We start from the raw sequence: 21,533 nt of genomic DNA, 5'->3' as shown, positions 1-21,533 counted from the left end.
TGGCCACACAAGCTTTCATTTACCTCCAGGCCCCGCCTCCTACTCGGTCTTAGGTCCTGTCAAGCCGAAGCCCCGCCCACAAGTGACTGACTGGACACTCTAGCTGTCCATCACCATCCTGTCCCGCCCTGTGCCTGTCTCCACACTGAGCTGGGGCCAGAGGGGAAGGGAAAGGCTGCCTGGGCTCGCGCACCAGGCATGTGCAGGGAGTGGTTCCAAAGAGGCGGAGCCTGCGCATGTGCCATGGAAAGATGGGCGGGGCAGACAGGCCTGACAGCGCGCATGTGCACTTTACGTTGATTTTATTCGTCCCTCTCCCCCAGGCTCCTTCTTATGCTTCCACTTCTGCCTGCTGCTGGAGGCCCTGGGTTCGAATCCAGCCTCACACTGGGGCGAGGCCTGAGGGGGAGGGGAGGCACAGGCTACAGCACCCGCGGGGGATCATGGGAGGCTCCTCCCCGCGTCCCCCTCATCCGGGCACCTTGGGAGGGGGTGGTTCCCACCTGCATCCCGGCCCGTGCCCCGGAAGCAGCGTCTGGACCTACAGACTAGAAGTAGGTGATGGCGGCACCCACCAGGGCCACAACCACCACGGACACAATGGGGGACACGACATGGGCCAGCGCGCTGCCTGGAGGGGGCGGGACCGGACCTGGAAATGGGGGGGAACACATCCAGGAAGGGGGTGTGGGGCGTCTTCCTGCATCTTCTGGTCGGGAAGTGTCCGGAAAACAGGAAGCGAGCCAAGGCGAAGGGGGCGGGACAAGGGTGCCTGACCGGAAGTGCTATCACAGCCGTGACAGGAAGTGTCCATGAACAGGGACAGGAAGTGCCCTAGTGTGTCAAGACCGGAAGTTCTTGTGTACTAGGGACAGGAAGTCTCCATAGTCAAGACCAGAAGTTCTTGTGTACTAGGGACCGGAAGTCCCCATAGTCAAGACCAGAAGTTGTTATATACTAGGGACCGGAAGTCTCTACAGTCAAGACCAGAAGTTCCTACACACTAGGGACCGGAAATGCCCTTCCAATCAGGACCGGAAGTGCCCTTCCCATCAGGACCGGAAGTTTCTATATACTAGGGACGGGAAGTCCCAGTCAGGACCAGAAGTTCCTATAGACTTGGGACTGGAAATCTCCACAGTCAAAATCGGAAGTTCCTATACACTAGGGACCGGAAGTCCCCATAGTCAATACCAGAAGTTCTTATACACTAGATACCGGAAGTTCCTCTACACTAGGGACTAGAAGTGCCCTTCCAATCAGGACCGGAAGTTCCTCTCCCCTAGGGACCGGAAGTGCCCTTCCAATCAGGACCAGAAGTTTCTGTACACTTGGACCAGAAGTCCCCATAGTCAAGACCAGAAGTTGTTATATACTAGGGACTGGAAGTCTCCACAGTGAAGACCGGAAGTTCTTACACACTAGGGACCAGAAGTCCCCATAGTCAGGACCGGAAGTTCCTATACACTAGGGACCGGAAGTGCCCATAGTCAGGACTGGAAGTTACTATATAGTACGGACCGGAAGTGCCCAGTCAAGACCGGAAGTTCCTATATACTAGGGACCGGAAATGCCCTTCAAATCAAGACTGGAAGTTCCTATACACTAGGGACCGTAAGTCCCCATCACCAGGACCGGAAGTTCCTATACACTAGGGACCGGAAATACCCAGTCGGGACCAGAAGTTGTTATATACTAGGGACCAGAAGTTGCCAATCAGGTCCGGAAGTTCCAATACTCTGGACCAGAAGTTCACATACTGTCAGGAGCGGAAGTTCTCATGCCGACCGGAAGTCCCAATACACGCCTGGGCCCAGATCATGAGGGGACCGGAAGTGGAGTGGCCGAGGGGGCGGGACTTACCCTGGAGGGTCTCTGTGGATCACGTGTTCGTCGCCAGCACCTGGGGTGGAGGGGGAGGAGAGACGCAGCCCTGGGAGCTCGGCCTCCACATCCGGGTCCCTACATCGGGGTACCCACATACAGGTCCCTACATCCGTGATCCCATGTCTGGGTCCCTACATCCGGGTCTCTACATCCGGGTCTCCACACTGGGGTCTCCTCATCTGGGTCTCCACACTGGGGTCCCTACATCTGGGTCTCTACATCCAGGCTTCCACATCTGGGTCCCTACATCCAAGTTCCCATGTCTGGGTCCCTACATCCGGGTCTCTACATCCGGGTCTCCACACTGGGGTCTCCACATCCGGGTCTCTACATCTGGGTCTCCACACTGGGGTCTCCTCATCTGGGTCTCCACACTGGGGTCTCTACATCCGGGACTCTACATCCGGGTCTCCACACTGGGGTCTCCACATCCGGGTCTCCACATCCGAGTCTCCACATCCGAGTCTCTACATCCGGGTCTCCACACTGGGGTCTCCACATCCAGGTCCCTACATCCAGGTTCCCATGTCTGGTCCTTACATTCGAGTCCATAAATCCGGGCCTCCACACTGGGTTCCCTATATCCGGGCCTCTCCATCCGGGCCTCTCCATCTCCAGCCTCCACATCCAGGCCTCCCCCCTTCCATGTCCTCACCTCCTGTGCCTGGCGGTGGTTGGGGCTGGGGTGGAGGCCGGCGTCAGGGCGGGAGGTAGACGTCTGCGGGGAGAGAGAGAGTGAGGGAGGATGGAGGCCAGCCTCCCCACCTCCCCTTACCCCCTCCCTCCCCTGACCCCTGATTCCCCCTGACCCCTCCTGACCCTGCTCACCTCCATCCCGACCCGGGGGTCACGGCCTGGGCAGGTCAGGCAGCTGCAGGTACAGCCCTGTGTGCCAGGAGCGGGCCGTACCTCAGTTTCCCCACCCTGGGTGGGCCTGGTGTGTGTGTGGGAGGACCCCACTCATCCGAGATGGGCTTCGGGGAGGGATCTGCGGGGGAAAAGAGAGAGGGTGGTGACCCCTGACCTCCCCTGACCCCCCCAACCCCTGACCCCAAGGCCTCAGGGGGTGGCAAAGGGTCACATGGGATTCAGGCCCACAGCTGGATCAAGGCCCCACGTGAGGCCTAGCGGCCAGGGTGAAGCCATGGGGGGGGGAAGGTGAGAGGTCAGGACTCACCGGGGTCATCCAGGCCGTTGGCGAGGTCAAAGTCGGCCTGGCCTGAGGGGGGAAGAGGACGGGTGTTGGGGACAGACGGATGGATGGGGAGACAGATAGACACAGAAACAAACAGACTGAGAGGATGACACACGGACAGACAGACAGACAAGGGATGGACAGATGATCAAGACAGGACAGACAGATGGACAGACAGAAGAAGCAGATGGACAGCCAGGTGGACAGACAGACCAACAGGCAGACAGACAGAGAGGAAGACAGATGGACAGAGAGGAGACAGACAGACAGACACAGGACAGACAGACCCAGACAGAGAGACTGAGAGGCAGACGGACAGACAGACAGACACAGAGACGGACAGACAGACAGACACAGAGACGGACAGACAGACAGACCGAGAAGATGACACATGGACAGATAGACAGATCCAGAGACAGATGGACAGACAGACAGACAATGAGACAGACAGAGAGGAGACGGACAGACAGAAACATGGACACACACACACGGACAGACACACGGACAGACAGGGGCCCAGACACAGACAGACCTGCAGACAGACAGAGACAGACAGATGCAGAGACTGAGGGACAGACAGACAGACAGAAAAGGGATGGATGGATGACCAAGACCGGATGGACAGACAGACAGGAGAAGCAGATGGACATCCAGGTGGACAGACAGACCAAGAGGAAGACAAACAGACTGCGAGGAGACAGACAGACAGACAGACTGAGAGGAGATGGACAGACCGACAGAAGCAGATGGACAGAGACACAGACAGACAGATGCAGATGGACAGACAGACAGAAAGGAAGACAGATGGAGAGGAGACAGACAGACCGAGAGGCAGGCAGACAGACATAGACAGACCAAGAGGAGACGGACAGACAGACAGACCCAGAGAGAGACAGACTGACACAGACAGACTAACTGACTGACGGACAGATGGACAGATGGACAGACAGACCCAGAGACAGACAGACAGACAGACAGGGACACAAACAGACAGACTGACAGATGGACAGACAGACAGATAGACAGACACAGAGACAGACAGGCCAACAGGACCAGGCCCCGGCCTCCAACAACCCGGCCCAACCTGAAAATCCACCACCACCTCCCCACCCCACAACCCCAGACCAGCCCCGGGCCCTGAAGGGGGGAACCCGAAACCACCAGGAGAGGAGGGGGGGACACTAGAAACCACCAAACAGGGGAGAACTACAAACCACCAAACTGGGGAGAGAACTAGAAACCACCAAAGAGGGGAGAACTAGAAACCACCAAAAAGGGGGGGGGAGAACTAGAAATCACCAAAGAGGGGGAACTAGAAACCACCAAACTGGGGGGGAAGTAGAAACCACCAAGTTGGGGGAACTAGAAACCACCAAAGAGGGGGAACTAGAAACCACCAAGGGGAGGACTAGAAACCACCAAAGAGGGACAACTAGAAACCACCAAACTGGGGGGAACTAGAAACCACCAAGGTGGGGGAGCTAGAAGCCACCAAAGAGGAGAGAACTAGAAACCACCAAGGGGAGAGCTAGAAATCACCAAGGGGGGAGAACTAGAAACCACCAAAGAGGGTGGGGGAACTAGAAACCACCAAGGCCTCACCCCAGCCTCCTGGGCCCAGGCCTCAGAGCAGGGTGGCCAGCAGCAGCAGCAGCAGCGCAGGTCCTCCTTGAAACTTACAAGGCTATGGTCAAAGTCACCTTAAGCAGGAAAGTCCTTGAAACCCCTGTCCAACTTCACTGCCAACAAAGCCAGAAGTAGAGCCGTGTGGCTCCAGTGGTAGAGGGCTAGCCTTGAGCAAAAGCAGTTCATGGACTGTGCCCAGATCCTGAGTTCAAGGTCTGGGACTGGCAACAAACACACATACACAACAATCTGTGCAGCCATCCAGCTAAAGAAGGTCACCCTCTTGTCCCCAACTGAATTGGACAGAGTTCCCTGGGAAAGGGGCTGGGGGAGCCACTGTCATCTTCACTCTGTCCATTCTGCCTGCATCACAGGATTCTGGGCACACCATTATTTCATGGTTCTTTGTGACCAAAGGGATACAAGAATGGTGGCCATGCCCACATTCCATGTTGCCTGGTAGATGGACTAGGCTCTGTTAGCACACTCGGAGGCTGAGATCCACAGGGGGAAAATCCTGCCACAGGAGTGTGTGCCAGCTGCAGGCACACTCTGGCCAACCCAGCAGCTCAGTGCCAGACTGAGCTGGAGCCACAGGCCCTCTGCCCCATGAGCTGCCACCACAGCATGCATGGGGATGGGAAGCAGGACACATGGGCATCTGAGAAGAAAATCTGCTTCGTCCATGACCTGCCTGATGAGGTGGACTTCCAGAGTCCAGCAGGTGAGCTCCACCATTGATGCAGCCAGCTGTTGGCACACATCCAAACCATCGAGGAGTCCCTCATGGTGTGTAAAGAGCAGATGTTGGTCCTGAATGAGCTGTGCTGGAAGAAAGCCCAGTGCATGCACTGGCTGTAGCAGGAAAAGATGGAAAAGAGGAGAGTGCTGCGGGAGCTGCTGTCACTCCTAGCAAGGGAAGGCACAGACAGCAGTCTCCAGATGCCAGCACAGGCTGAACCCCCCCACCCCACCACCAACACTGCTTCAGATGCCTCAGGACGTGTGGTGGGTGAAATGAGGGAGGATCAGAAAGGTTTTGAAGAATTGCCACTTGAAGACAGCATGGAAACTGCCAGAGGAGAGGTCAGGGTTCCTGACCCCATAGTGGACTCCCCCAAGGAGCACGTCCTGCGCCAGATGCCCCACATCCAGATCCGCCCACAGCTCCCAGGCTCAGGGGAAGAGTGCTCCCTCACTTTCTCTTGTAGACTGATGCGGATGATGACTCTCTATGTGACATACTGACTCTCAAAAGCCTTGGCAGCCACCAGAATTAAGTGGCCAGGTGGGTTTCTCTCAGGCCTCCATCAGCCGGATGATGGGAAGGTTAAACTGGGGGTCGGGTAAGGCAGAGGCTGCAGGGAGGCGACCCAAACTCAAGGGATATCTAATGGCCCATTGGTGGCCAGGAAAGAGGCCCATGTTATGCTTATCACAAAGAATAAAGTGTTTTCAAAGCAAAATAAAAAGCCTTCAACAAAGCTTTGTTCTTCCAGCCCTGGGGTTTGAACTCAGGGCCTGGCCATTGTCCTGAGCTCTTTTTGATCACATTTCCCAGCTCTGCCAGCTTCTGCTAGTGCTCCCAGTCCATCTGGTCTCCTAGTCCTCCCCAAGAGTCTATCCATGTATATAGCCTTTAGAACCCCATCAAAGTCCCCAACAACGCCCTCACCCCAGGTCAGACACCTCTCTGGAGGCACCATGACCCCCTGCTTTGTTTTCTGTCCAGGCTCTGAAGAGCCACGTGTCTCAGGACTCCTTCACCCAGCGTCCTGGCCTAGAGATTTAGTGAATGAAGAGTCAAAGCTGGTTGTTCCCAAAGGGAAGGGTCTGGCCCTGGAGAAACGGGGAGGCAGTGTGGTTCTGCATTATTAGAGCATTGTTCCCTTTGGGTGGTTGCCCCTGGTTCTGACAAGGGAAACCCTGTGCTTAAGCTGGTACATTGCCCAGATGAGAAAGAAACTCCGGAGAGGCACTGCTCTGAGTCTGTGTGTGTGTGTGTGTGTGTGTGTGTGTGTGTGTGTGTGTGTGTGTGTGTGTGTGTGTGTGTGTGTGTGTGTGTGTGTGTTTGTTTGTTGGGAGAGCAGGGAGGATGAGAACAATGAAAATATATTTAAGTCACCATGTCTAAAAAAAGCAAAAGCATTTTATTTGTTGTTCATTTTTCATTAATGTCCACTAGGAGACCAGCCACAATTTTTGTTTTCTCTTTCACCGTTTCATGGCTCCTTTAGGGAAGGTTTCAGTAGATGTTCCTTTCCACCTCTTTCTTCCCCTTTCCTGCAGCCCACGGTAACTGCTGGGCCTGTGTGGGTCTCCCCTAGGAGGCCTGTGTGAACCACAGACCAGTGTGGACACCTGCTCTTCTGTCTTCAGCCAGAAGGCTCATTAGACTACTGTGACCACAGCAGCACTCTTCCAGCCAGTCTGCTCTGGTGTGTATAGTTGGAGCTAATTCAAGGTTGGGAAGGAGTCTGCCAAATATAAATAGGGAACGAGATGGGAGGTAGTAGGGCAGGGGTTGTGAAGCTAGGAGAGTCTGGGAAGTGACGATCGGTGTGACATGGCAGATGGTTCACCACGACCGAGGATGAGAGGGGAATCTTACCCAGGGTATTGACGGTGTACATGGGCATCTTGGCATGGGGCTCCAGGCCCCCAATGGTGGCATGGATTCCCTCCAGGGGCAGTGCACTGGTGGGTAGTCCTCCCTGGAGTCCTGCAGACTCCAATCTGTGTCCCTCCTGGACTGTTTCCAGCTGCGCAATTGTAGGCAAGTATGTTCCCTCTGCTGGAGCCTGCTTGGGATCAGGACATGGCAGTTAGCTAGGGCTCTCTGAATGCCATTTTCTATAACCCCCTGTAGGCTGTCTTGAAGGAAAAGGGGACCACTAACTTTGGAACCCTTTAAGTTTGATTGGAACATGTGAAATGCCAGCTTTTCCAGGGTTTTTCCTTGAAGCTGGCAATTTCTGACTAATGCTTGGGATTCTGGGTCAAATTAGATGGACCATTTCAGCCACCAAACAATGACGTTCAAAGCAGCACAAGCAGAGTTCCCTAGGCAGATGGTCTCCTGCTATGAACATCGTGCCTTGACTGCCTTTCTCCGGCAGCTGCCGATTCTTCTCCAACTCTCTCTAGGGTGACCACCTCAGTTGAGGATGTTGTGGGGAGCAGAGATTGTGATTTCACCATCTGCAGCCTACTAGCTGTGAGTAGAGACAATTCCCAGGACCTGTACTGGACTCTGGGAGATTCAGAGACCCAGGATGCCTCAGGGATCCTACCTCTGGAACATGAAACTTGGGGGCCGGATATGGTGGACCATCCTGTCTGGCCCCAGGGAGTGGAGAGGAGGCCCCTTGAGCCAGGCTTTCACCTCAGGGCAAGCTTGTTCACAGCTGAGTGGGAAAGTGAGTGCCACACAGCTGGTCAGCCGCTGGAGAGAGATCCTTGAGAAGATAGGCCTCCCAGAGGCCCTGGAATCCAGTGAGTACATCATGGCTCACGTCCTTAGAACCAAAACAGTTAAGTGTGGTGGCACCAGGAGGGTGGGAAGAGGGAGGAGGGAGAACTGTGGGAGAGCTACATCAGGATTTACCCCCACCCAGGATGCTTACCTGAATTGGATGGGACTTTTCTGTCGTATTGTCATAGACAGATGCTCATTCACCAACAAACCGTTACAGTGTACGCCAGGTCCTGGGGGGAGGGGGAAGGGGAGGGGATCATACACGATGAAAGGTTCCAGTGCTGGTTCCACAGCACATGAAGAAATCTTGGTTTGAGCTGGATGCTGGTGCCCCACACCTGTCATCCTAGCTACTTAGGAGGCTGAAATAGGAGGATTGAAGCTTAAAGTTCAGGCAGAAAAGCCTGTAAGACTCTTATCTCCAACTAACTACCAAAAAGAAAATGCCAGAAGTAGGCTCAAGCTGTAGACTGTTGGCCTTGAGTACAAAGGCTCAGGGACAGCACCCAGGCTCTGAGTTGAAGCCCAGGAGTGACACAAAGAAAGGAAAAAGAAAGAGAGGAGGGAAGGATGGAGGGAGAAAAGGAGGAAAGGAAGGAAGAAGGGAGCATGCAAGCCTTGGTTTGGAGTCCCTGGATCAAGGGAGCCAACCATTCACAATCTCTGTGGGGACAGTTTCAGAGCCTAAAGCTAGTGTGTAGGACCAAGCCACTGACCCATTCATGACATCAGCAACTTCATGACATCCAAGATCTGAGTGGTCGCTGACTGCAGAGGGAAATAGCCTCGGGTAGACCCTAGGGCTCAGGGTGGGTCACAGAGTTTCAATCTCCCCTGGTTCACCAAGTTTATTTTCTGGTCAGATAAGAAGAAACTGTCCAAGGGCTAGGGAGGTATAGTGTGAGGGAGTGTCAAGAGGGGGGTGGCAAGGGATAAGCAGGAAGATGAAGAGGGAGGATGATCCCAGATCAGGTGTGTCAGGCCATTGAAGCCATGACCTCACCTGACAACCTAGACATCAGTGATAGAGCCTTCAACCCAGCCACATGCCTATGAAAAGTCCTGGCACTCTGGGTTCACCATTGACGATTTGGCTGTCATCTGCTGCAGGATGCCTGTGAAGTACATCCTTGGGGACTGGGACTTTTGCTGGCTCAATCTGAAGATGACACCCCCAGTGTTCATTCCTCGACCAGAGACAGAGGTAAGCGGGCCACTGGAACAGGACACCCAGGGAATGAGGGCGAGAGTCAGACCCGTGTTGCCCTCAGACTTCCTTTAGGGGACTCTAGGGCCCCGTGACTGCCATCCTCAGAGGTAGAGGTGGGTCTCTTTGCTGGCTCAGCCATTAATCTAGATGGCAGATTGGGATTCAGAGAGGGCCGATTGAAGGTTGAGGCTAGTGGGAAAACCAGAGGCAGTGGGCTCGGAGCAGGGTTGTTTCTTTGAGGATACTCACAACCCAGGAACATTCCTGGGATGGATGAGCCCTTTTCTCCTCCCTGAGAGAGAGGGACCTAGAGCCCTCCAGTCTGCATCCCTTGGCTGAGAAATCCTTTCATTCCCATATCCTGTAGTTGTATAACTAGACCTCACCTGACTGCCCAGTGTCGAGGCAGGACAGTGAGAGATCTTGAGTCCTTGATGAGGTCACGGGATCCTCAGTATGAGATTGTACTTGAATGTCCTGACTTGGTGCATGGTCAGTCCCATCTAAGACTGCCATGATCTAGGACATAGAAGCTAGAGAGTCAGAGCAGGATGGGGTCTATTCTGTGAGTCTTGAGTATTATGTGTGCGTTTTGAGCTCCCATGTGCTCACCTGCTTCCTTTCCTTGGGTGCGTCTATGCTAGAAAAAGCTTAAAACTAAGGCCTGTGTCCCATCACTTGTTTTATGCTCAAAGCTAGCACTTTACCATTTGAGCCTCAGCTCCACTTGCAACGTTTTGGGGTGTTTAATTGGAGATAAGAGTTCTCAATGACTTTGCTGCCAAGGGTGCATCCAACTGCAGTCCTCAGATCTCAGTCTCCTGAGGGGATAGGATGACAGGCATGAAAAAGCCTCTTTGGCTGGGTGCCAATGGCTCATGGCTGTCATCCTAAATACTCAGGAGCTGAGATCTTAGGATCATGGTTCACAGCCAGCTTGGGCAGGAAAGACCCTCAGATTCTTCTCTCCAATAAAGCAACAGAAACCTGGAAGTGGTGCTGTGGCACAAGTAGTAGAGTGCTGGACTTGAGCTGAAGAGCTCAGGGATAGCACCCAGGCCCAGAGTTCAAGCCCCACAACCAACAAAAAGAAAGAAAGTAAAACATCTTTGCCTGCAAAGGATGGTGGAGGTGTGTTTGTGTGTGTGTGGGGTGGGGGTGGTAGACATTTAGCGCCCCACTCAGTTATCCTTTTAGATGGATTGTCCAAATCTCTTAGTCCACGGCAGCCGATTCTTGACCACAGGTAAAGCTCTGGGTTAGATGTCGACCATCGGACCTCAGTCTCCTCACGGGACAGTTGTGAGGAAACAAGGGACTAATACAGAGGGCTCTCTAGAGCTGGGCCAGGCACAGAGGGAGCAGCTGTCAGATATGGTTCTCAAAAATTCTGTGAGCATATGACAGGAAGTTACCTAGAAATGGCTCAGATGGGGTCTGTTATTAATCCTGCAACAGGTATAGGATTATGAAACAAAACATGGCTGTCTTTCATCATTAATCTATCCCCATGAGGAAGGTGATCCTTCACTGTATTCAGTCTTGCAACTGGGGAAAATGAGGCATTGACAAGCCAGGTGACCTACTCATGACCTCCAGCTGACAGGAAGCTCGGCCTGACTTCTCTGCCATGCTTCCTAGGACAGTGAGTGTTATTCAGCCCACTTCTTGTGGTGGGAGATCCACTTTTGTCATGTGTGAGCCTTGAATTTGAGGCCTGGATGCTGTGCCTGAGCTCCTTAGATCAAGGCTAGCGATCTACCGCATGAGCCACAGCATCACTTCCGGTTTTCTGTTGGTTCTTTGAGTATAAGAGTTTCACAGACATTCCTGCCTGGGCTAGCTGTGAATCATGATTTTCACATCTCAGCCTCCTGTGTAGTTAGGATTATAAGCCTGAGCCGCCAGCACCTGGCTTAAGTGTAATTCTGGCCCTCTCTTCCTCTTTCTCTCTCTCTCTCTCCCCCCTCTCTCCTCTCTCCCTCTCTTTCTCTCTCGCCCCTCTTTCCCTCTCTCTCTATCTCTCTCTCTTTCTCTCTCAGGAACTGGTTGAATAGGTCCTGGAGGAGGTGCCCCAGCATCCCCATGTGGCTGGAACGGAAGGTGGCCCTCACATTCTGGAGGTGGGCTGAGGGTCAGGAGCTGTTTTGCTCAGCCTATTGAACTAGCTTCATGAGGTAAGCCCCTCTGTGCCCCAGCTAGACTGTGATGGTTATTCCTTGTCCATCCCTTGAGTCCTTCCTCACATCCCTCTTCTACACCGTTGAAGGAAAGTGGATGAGGAGATGTTGCCTTGTCCTTCTGCCCAGCACAATCCTGGGACTCTGACCCATACCCCCACCTATCTGGTCAGGGCCTGGCTATAAGACAATGAAAACAGTCCATGTCTAATACCTTTTGCTGGGGAGTGTAGTTTTGGTTAGGCGGGTGGGGTGCAGACGAAAGACCCAAGACCTGACACCTTCCGTTGGACATTTGTTCTTGTGACAGAGCCATGTCATTGCTGTGGATAAGGAGGAAGCCACATCAGACTGACCCAGAACAATGCTCAAAGATAAGTAGGCTGTTGAAGTATCAAACCCACTCATGTCTGCTTCCTACTCCCAACAAGGAGGTGTAATGTGGGTGGCCCACCCCATTATAAATGGATGGTGGCGGTCAGAGGCTCATGGCTCCCATCCATCATCCTGGCTCTTTGGGAGGCTGAGGTCTGATGGTCATGACTCAGAGCCAGGCCGGGCAGGAAAGTCCAGGAGATTCTTATCTCCCATAAATCACCTCCCTCTCCAAATCCACACACAAGCCAGATGTGCTGTGGCTCAAGTGGTAGAGCCTCAGCCTTGAACAAAAGAAGCTCAGGGATAACACCCAGACCCTGAATCCAAGTCCTAAGACTAACACAATCATAAAATAAATGAACAGTGTACACCTTTTATCTGACTACTAAGAAAGATGGATATAGTTATCTGCTGGTACTTGTAGCCAAAGATAAGGGGCTTCCCTTGATGTTCCCCTAAACCTCTCCTCTCCTTTATCTGTCCAGGCTTAGGTTGCAGGACTGAATTCGGATCATCCCCCTGGATGTAACCTTAGTTACCCTCCCCCATCCACCTTCCTTGGGGTCAGGCTCCTGGATGCTCTCCCTGCTGGGAGGATGAGGCACCACAGAGATGAGGGTAGGTATCCCGGACACTTATACACACACACACACACACACACACACACACACACACACACACACATACACATATGAACACACAAACACCCCTAAGCCAATATGATCTTATACATAAATATATGTATGTATTATAAATATATCATATATAGTTATATTTTAAATGTGTACCATAAATATTGACTTATATTTAAATGTAATTCATCTCATCATTTATACATATATATATGCATACTTTTTTTTTTGGTCAGTCTTGGGGCTTGAACTCTGGGCTTGAGTGCTGTCCCTGTGCTCTTCTGCTCAAGGTAAGAGCTCTACCACTTGAGACATAGTGCCACTTACAGTTTTCTGGTGGTTTATTGGACATAAGAATCTTTGGAATTTCCTGCCTGGGCTGGTATTGAACTGTGACCCTCAGATCTCAGCCTCCTGTGTAGCTAGGATTATAGGCATGAGCCACAGGCTCCCGGCTATATTTACATCTGAGATTTGTTAGTGGAACAAAGGGTACAGAAACTATTATTCTTATCATGAAACAACTTCACACTGACAGGTATAATTAAAAAACGATTAATATTCTCAGTGGCACAAAAATCCCTTAGGTGCCTAACAAGACAGCACGTTTTTCCAGACACTGCATGTGGTGTGAGCGGATTGCAACCCAAGCAACTGTAGAAGATAATAGACCCTAAACAAAACTGATAATTGCATGAACCCAGTCCTCTATGACAGATTTAGGCAGGCCTATCTTAGCGATTCTTGTTAGGGACATGATGAAAAATTTATAGTTTAGTTGTGATTACAGAACTCTTTTACACATGTCACTTAGCCATTAACTATATTTAACATAGTTCCCTTTGCTCTAACTTATATTTTCATGGCTCACGAAACTGTTTTTTGTTTGTGAAAACTTGGCTGTTCACAACATAGACATGGGTTTTTTAATACTTTTGAAATTACTGTCTGCATAGTGTTCTATGAGATGAGCTTCTCTTTACCATATCATAGGAATAAACTTACTCTGATTCAAACTTGGACAACAGCTACCTTGTTCTCTCTCCTAGAAAACCATCTGTATAGACTTCTTTACATGTAAACAGACCCTCATTTACTTGCAAAAGTCTGTCAGTGAGTCAAACCTAACTCACCCAAGTGAGGTGAATTCCTCTGTCATGCTTCCTTTACATTAAAAATGGGAAGAACTGTTCAGTAATGCACATACTTTTTAATGCGAAGTGTGACTCCTATTTTCCATAATGTGAATCAAGCAGAGGAATCGGTTTAAGATGTGAAAGAGCCTTACAAATAGTCTTGGACCTTGGAAATTGCCCTGGGTATGAATTTTTGGAGAAATATCCCTTCTAAGACAAAGGACTCAGTTTTTTTTTTTTATATTGTGCTGGTACTGGGGTTTGAACTCCTGGCCTTGAGCTCTATCTGGGCTTTAATTCTCAATGTTTGCTCTATACCACCTGAGCCATACCTTCACGTCTTCCTTTTACCACAAGTGCAGAAAAGAATCTCTTAGGTTTATCTACTTAAAATAGCTTGGAATTGCAATTGTCAAATTTGAACCTACTGAGTATCTAGGTGTAAGCCACTGGTGCTGTGCTAGAACTCACTTCTTAAGAATAAATAATCACAAAAAGAGGAGAAATAAATATTTGTTCAATTGTGTATGTGTTGTCTGATAAACCAAATCACTTGCTACTGGAAAAGAAAAAGAGAGAAGATAGAGATTAATATGGAGGAGAGAGACAAAGAAAAAGGGGTGGGTAAATGAGTGGAGGGGAGTGAAAGGGAGGATATGAGAGCAGAGGGTAGTTGAGTAGAATTGTCTACTGCTCACTAAGGTATTGTTGGACAATTTATGTATTTATGGCATTTATGTAGCCAAAGCTTTATATTTTTGGTAGTAAGCTGAGATATAAAATACCAGTTTACAGGTAGTAACCTGTTAGTGTGCTTCCTCCTGCACCAAGGAAGCCATAGTTAGGTTACTGTTACATAGAAGGCAAGAGTAAGCTGTTTAAGTTATTCTGAGAAACAATAATTGGCATGCCAGGAATTCTCCCTTGTATGGTGAAGTCAAGCATCACTCTTGTTCCCTGCTCCAGTCTTCCTCTCAACAAGAATAGCAGAAACAGAAGAGGAAGGAGATATCTGAGTAATATCATCTCTCTGTTTACCCTCTTCCTTTGGCCTCTCAAACAATAAAGCCAAAGGAGACTTAACCTGAACTAGTGGGGAAAATGGGGGGAAAAGTTCAGTCTAGCTTATTGTGAAACTTTTTAAATAATTGGGGCAGCATTTCAAATACTGAAATAAAACTTTTTAAATTATTAATAAGTTACTCGAAATTTATTGAAAATTTAGAAGACTACAGGGCTCACTACATAGTGGAATCTGCATAATTAAAACTGACTCGTGCTCCTATCATCAGAAATTGAAGATTGTCCCTAAACATAGACTGCTGAAGTGATAAGTGATGGAAATTCATGATGGATTGCATAATGCTGAGACCATGGAAATTATTTCCTTTCCATCTTCAGTGTGTAGAGAACAATAAAGGTCTCTAGGATGGCCCTGAAGGTGCAATTCTAAATTTAGGACAGAAAGTGAATAGTAAAAGAGACCTATGTCAGTCATTCAGAGATTAGAAATGTGGAGAAATATATTCATTTATGTGGTCAAACATGGAAGAGAGGATGTGGCAAGCCCATAGCCAAATGCCAAAGGTAGAGATACTTAATAAAATACCATGAAGTTGAAACAAGTCTTAAAAGGGGATCTAGGCTTAAAGGAAGTAGGGCAGAAGGATGGAGAGGGAAATGGTGGACTAATACAGTCATAACACTCAATGTACATATGTGAGAATATATTAGGAAACTTGAAGGGATAGGTGGGGTTGGGGTAAGGGAAGGAAGAAAAATGGAAAGTTTGACAATGATCCAGATGCAGTGAACATTGAAATGCACATACACTCTATTCAACACTGACATGATGGACTGAAACCCCTTTGCACAACTTGCTAAAGATAATTTTTTGAGATAAATAAGAGGATAGTATTGACATATTGTTGAGGCTTGTGTTCCTTTCAATATACAAAATTAAATAAGTATCAAGTCTGCTGCAAATTTCTTAAACTGTAGAGAACCAAATTCCAATATTCCTTAATTTTCAATAAAAATAAATCTTATAGACCTTTAGGTTTCCCAGTTGTTTCTAAATATCTTAATGTAATGCATTGGAACTAATTTCATTCCATGTTTAAGTTTAAAATGTAAATCACTAAATTCTTTTAAAATCCTCTCGCTCGGGCACAGGTATGGGTAGATAACTGATGTGGGCAGAATCAGAATTATTCAGAAGGTCGTAAATGGATGCTTACCTAGTTTTCTCTCTGCTGGGTCATAGAATCCAGAATGTCCTAATTGGAAAAGGTTAGCCTTCCCAGGTTTTCTGCATATAAACACTCCATCAATATTTTGTTATTAGAGGATTATTCAAGATTAGCTATATGTTGATTGATAATGACTAACCATGACAGGAAGGAGAGGGAAATCCATTTACACTTCAGTGAAGTTCTGATTTGTGCTTCACAAAGTGTTATGAAAGCTCTCCATGAAAATCTAGCAGCTGCATTTCTAAAAAGTCCTTGTGTGGTTACATTTTCTTTCTTTCTTTCTTTCTTTCTTTCTTTCTTTCTTTCTTTCTTTCTTTCTTTCTTTCTTTCTTTCTTATTTTCTTTCTTTCTTTCTTTCTTTCTTTCTTTCTTCCTTTCTTTCTTTCTTTCTTTCTTTCTTTTTCTTTCTTTTTTTTTGAGTCCGGTTGTGGGGCCTGAACTCTGGGCCTGGGTGCTGTCCCTCAGCTCTTCAGCTCATGGCTAGCGCTCTACCACTTGAGCCATAGTGCCACTTCCGGCTTTTTTTTTGCTTATGTGGTGCTGAGGAATCGAACCCAGGGCCTCATGCATTGCAAGGCAAGCACTCTAGCACTGAGCCACCTTCCCTGCCCTTGTGGTTACCTTTTCTGATAATGTCTCAATTCAAGTATTTCTCCTTGGAGTTCCATACTATTCAATGATGCTGTATTAGCTTCTTGTTAAAATTTGCAGACCGGTCTTGGTGATGACATTTGTGCTTTTCAAAATTGCTCTCCCAATTCCGTCCACAAACTGCAAACAAAATTTATCTGAAAAAATTTGTATCTGTTGATAGTGCATGTATTTTTATGTTTCATTACAAACCTAGAATAAAGTAACAATTTTCATAGCAATTACTCTGCACTAGCTTGTGGGAAGATTCTAAAGTAAATAATATACTGTGTTTATGTAGAGAATTTGAGTATCCCAAGTTTTCATATACCTGGGTTCCTAAAACCAATACCTTACTGATATTGAGTGATAAATACAACTTCCTATAAGTACAGAAGTTTTCCTTGTATCTTTTTAATATATATTTTTATTGTAAATATACTGTACAGAGGGGTTACAGTTACCTAAGTAAGGTAATGAGTACATTTCTTATTTAACATTGTTACCCCCTCATTTGTTTGTCCTCTACCATACCATTCCTTCACACCTCCTCAACTTCCCCATTCACCCCCCCCACCCCTTGATAGACTGTCTTGTACATCTCATTGTTAAAATGGGTCAACCTGTATCCTTTCCTTGTATCTTAAATGAAGAAGTGCTAGCTTGATTTATGCTGATTCTACTTGTGTAGACACACCTAAAATCACTCATCAAGGCCAAGAGCACATAAATGAAATGCCATCATTTTTTGTTACTTCGTATAATTGTGTTCTACACATTTATTGACAGGTTACAAATTATTCTCAAACTTTAAAACATTAAAAATATTTTCTTTTTTTCTTATTTTCTTGGCCAGGAAATCAGCAAGACCTCAGTCAGCATTTCTCACATAAGACTTTTCACATGGGTTAGTTAAATGTATGTGTAGAATCCAGTCCCTGGAAAAAGCTCAAGCAAGGATGCCATTTAAAGCCTTATAACTTTATTCTTTACCAGGGCATTCTCCTGCTACTTTGATTGTTGAGAGTTTCTACAAGAGCAAGCATTCTGTGGGGAGCAAGGAAACACCATATGAACTTTACTTACTGAGATTTCTGTGTGATTTGCTATCCCTTGTACTGCATTTTGCAAGTGGAATCTCTCTAAATGTACAAGTTTTAAGAGATAAGAGAGTGGTAAAAGAAATGCTTAGAGACAAATACATCTTGAACATACTTTGTTCCAAGCATTCCATTTAAGGCATATTCAACAACTAGTGAAACTTTGTGTTGGCTGTTTCTATGTGTCTTTCTCCATGTGTGCATGTATACATGTGTACATGTACGTGTGTATTTGTGTGTACAGTAACATACATGTGTACATATATAAGGGCATATACACATATGTGTGCATATATAAATAAATATACTTATACAAATATATGTGCATATATATATATATCAGTTGTTCAGTGATTTAATCTATAGTTCACAGCACATTGTCATTCTCACAAAGTGTACATGATAAATTGCTCCTAGGATCTGTACTCTATGATGGGCATTCTTTGTACTCACTTCCCACATTCCTTTGTTTTTCATCCCTGTGAGCAACTTCGGTCCACTTTCCATAGGATAGCTTTGTTTTCATTATATGTATTTACTAATTGATAATAAAAGAAAAAGGTTGTTTGTAAAAGAAAAAGAACTTTTAGGTCACAGGTTAAAAGTATCTTATCCATCCCAATGATTCCTATGAGATAAAATTTATAATAGTAAAAGTGAAAAGGAATTCCTAGATATGATGTTTTGCCATTTATTATGGCAAAGAATAATATCAAGTCACTCTTATAACTCTTAAATAATGCAAGGGTAACTGATGGTCGCTATCATGTTCCCACAAAACTAGTGGATCCTGAAGGATAATAGTAGACCAGCCAAAATTCTAAGTACCAGACATGGAGCATGAAAGAGAAAGAGAGGAAATGGGAGAGAGTGAAAGAGAGAGAGAAATATCACAATACTAGAAGTGCATAACAGACAAACAAGAGCTGTATGAGAATATTCATACTGCTATCTTTAGACTCTATGTGTACATTTGAAGGTATTTGATATATGACAACAAATCAACATGAAATATAAAGTTATTTTGATAAAAATAAAAATAACTCAGATGAAATTATAAATGCAAAAACAATCTTCACAGAAGCAAACTCTCAGAGATATTTATGACTTTGAAAAGGATAAAGTGGCTGAAGTTAGTATAAATTTAGAAGTACAATTCACAAAAATATAAAAATATATTTATATCTTTCATTATATAACCCAAAGCAGAAAGCAAATGTTGTTTAGATGATATTTTAAAACAGTTTCTCAGGTGCTGGGAAGGTGGCTCAGTGGTAGAGTGCTTGCCTTGCATGCATCAGCCCCAGGGTTTGATTCCTCAGCACCACATAAGCAAAACAACATGGAAGTGGTGCAGTGGTTCAAGTGGTAGCGCTAGCCTTGAGCTGAGGGACAGCACCCATGCCCCAGAGTTCATGCCTCATGACCAACAAAATCAAAATAAAGAACAAAACACAGTCTATCACTGTTTTGGCCTCAACTCTGTAATACCACTGCTTCAGCCTAGGGATAAAATTTTAGGTGTAAGCCAGGCACTGGTGGCTCACTCCTGTAATCCTAGCTACTCAGGAGGCTGAGATCTGAGGATCGCGGTTCAAAGCCAGCCCAGGCAGGAGAGACCGTAAGACTCCTATCTCCAATAAAACCACCAGAAAACTGGCAGTGGCGCTGTAGCTCAAGTGGTAGAGTGCTTGCCTTGAGTTGAAGAGCTGAGGGACAGCGCCCAGCCCCAAAGTTCAAGCCCCACGACTGACCAAAAAAAAAATAAATTTAGGTGTGGACATTTATCAACACTTCTGACTCAGACTCTATTTGATAATTTTTTAAATAAATACTTTGTTCTTAATTTTCCTCTTTGTAAATTAATATGCACCTATAAAAATTGGTTTGGCCATCCAAGTAACCTTCTCAAAGTACCTCCTAATGATGTTTTACAAATAGTTTTACTAGGGCTGGGAAGGTGGCTCAGCGGTAGAGCGCTTGCCTTGCATGCATAAGGGCCTGGGTTCAATTCCTCAGCACCACATAAACAAAAAGAAAAAAGCCGGAAGTGGTGCTGTGGCTCACAAATGGTAGAGCGCTAGCCTTGAGTTGAAGAGCTGAGGGACAGCGCCCAGGCCCCACGACTAAACCCCTCCAAAAAAGTTGTACTATATTTCAACAAGTAAAACAATGCTACAAATAAAGAAAACAATAATTAAATGTTAATAATTAATAAAATAAAAAACAAATATTATCACTGTTTTCCCTATTTGAAGTGTACTACATATTAGATTTTATTATTTGCTCATAATTCTGTACATTTAACACTGACTGAGGTTGTGATGTTCAAGAAGAGTTTTATAGAATATGAGTAGTCTTTAAAGCTACCCACTAAGATTACTATTTATGGCTCTTCTCATTATTTGTTTATGGCTTATATCATCATTTTTCCTCATTAACTTATAAACTGAGGAAGCCCTAAAGTTTTAACAGACCGTGTAGTTAACAAAGTGTTAACACTTCATTCTGCTTCTTTACACAAAAACTTTGCAACTTCTCATTAATAAAGTTTCTCGAAACTCTGAAATGTACATACTTAGTAGTATATGTCTGCTACCATAAATCTTAAATACTTTATGGAAAAGTTTTATATCTGACAAACAGTCCTAATTTTGGCATATGTAAACAAATTCCCAAAATTAAATATATTTAATACATTAAAAATTTTAACAAACCTTAACGCTTGGTGCAGTGTTCATTATGACAGGTGCCTTGTATAGAATAATTGAATCCTCCTCCTACACATTTCTTGAACAACAAATATCTGGGATTATTTTGTTTTTGACATGTCAATCTTGACTTTATTCTTAAATTTGTGCTTATGTAAGAAATTTATGGTTCTAAAATTTCATGACAATTCTTTTGAACTTATTTTTTGTTGAATTGTCTAGTTTAATAAAATCCAACTGCACTTTTTTGGGGGGGATCCATTCGTGGGGCCTGAACTCTGGGCTTGGGCGCTGTCCCTCAGCTCTTCAGCTCAAGGCTAATGCTCTACCACTTGAGCCACAGCACCACTTCCAGCTTTTTTCTTTTTGCTTATGTGGTGCTGAGGAATCGAACCCAGGGCCTCATGCATGTAAGGCAAGCGCTCTACCACTGAGCCACCTTCTCAGCCCCCACAATTGCACTTCTGATATAAAAAATATTCTGTGCTCAATTCAGCCACACATACACTAACATTGGAACGATACAGAGAAGTTTAGCATGGCACCTGTGCAAGGACGATATGCAAATTCGTGGGGCGTTCCATATTTTTACAACAACAGATGCTGGAGGGGATGTGGCCACAAGGGAACCATACAACATTCTTGGTGGGAGTGTAAACTTGTTCAACCACTTTGGAAGACATTATGGATGTTCCTCAAAAGATTCCACATAAAGCTCCCCTTTGACCCAGCAATCCCACTTTTGGGGATTTATCTAAATGATCACAAACAAGACCATACTAAAACTACCAGCAAAACTATGTTTATTGCAGCATTTTTTTACCATAGCTAAGATATGGAACCAACCAGCTGTCCTCACTACATGAATGGATCAAGAAAATGTGGTGTATATACACAAAGGAATTATATGCCTCCATCAGAAAGAATGACATTGCCCCATTTGTTAGGAAATGGAAAGATTTGGAAAAAAAATTATTAAGTGAAGTAAGCCAAGTCTAAAGAAACAGGTCCCATGGTTTCCCTTATTTTCAATAACGAATATATGTCTGGGGTAAGCAGACAAGGTCAAAAGCTTTGTGCATATGAACAGATATGATAACGTTAAGGGAATTGAA

The 21,533-nt window shown here is 46.5% G+C and overlaps 1 non-coding gene across 1 annotated transcript; it reads left to right on the top strand.

Moving 5' to 3' along the window:
• Window positions 1-20,901: 20,901 nt before the first annotated feature.
• Window positions 20,902-21,008, top strand: LOC138840970 (U6 spliceosomal RNA). The gene has a single exon (XR_011376285.1). It is a non-coding gene; the product is annotated as a U6 spliceosomal RNA (small nuclear RNA).
• Window positions 21,009-21,533: the final 525 nt, after the last annotated feature.

The sequence above is a fragment of the Dipodomys merriami genome, unplaced genomic scaffold, assembly GCF_024711535.1.
Source record: "Dipodomys merriami isolate MVZ:Mamm:240054 unplaced genomic scaffold, mDipMer1.0.p SCAF_308, whole genome shotgun sequence".
NCBI classification, from domain to species: Eukaryota; Metazoa; Chordata; class Mammalia; order Rodentia; family Heteromyidae; genus Dipodomys; species Dipodomys merriami.
This window is presented reverse-complemented; position numbering and strand designations above follow the sequence as displayed.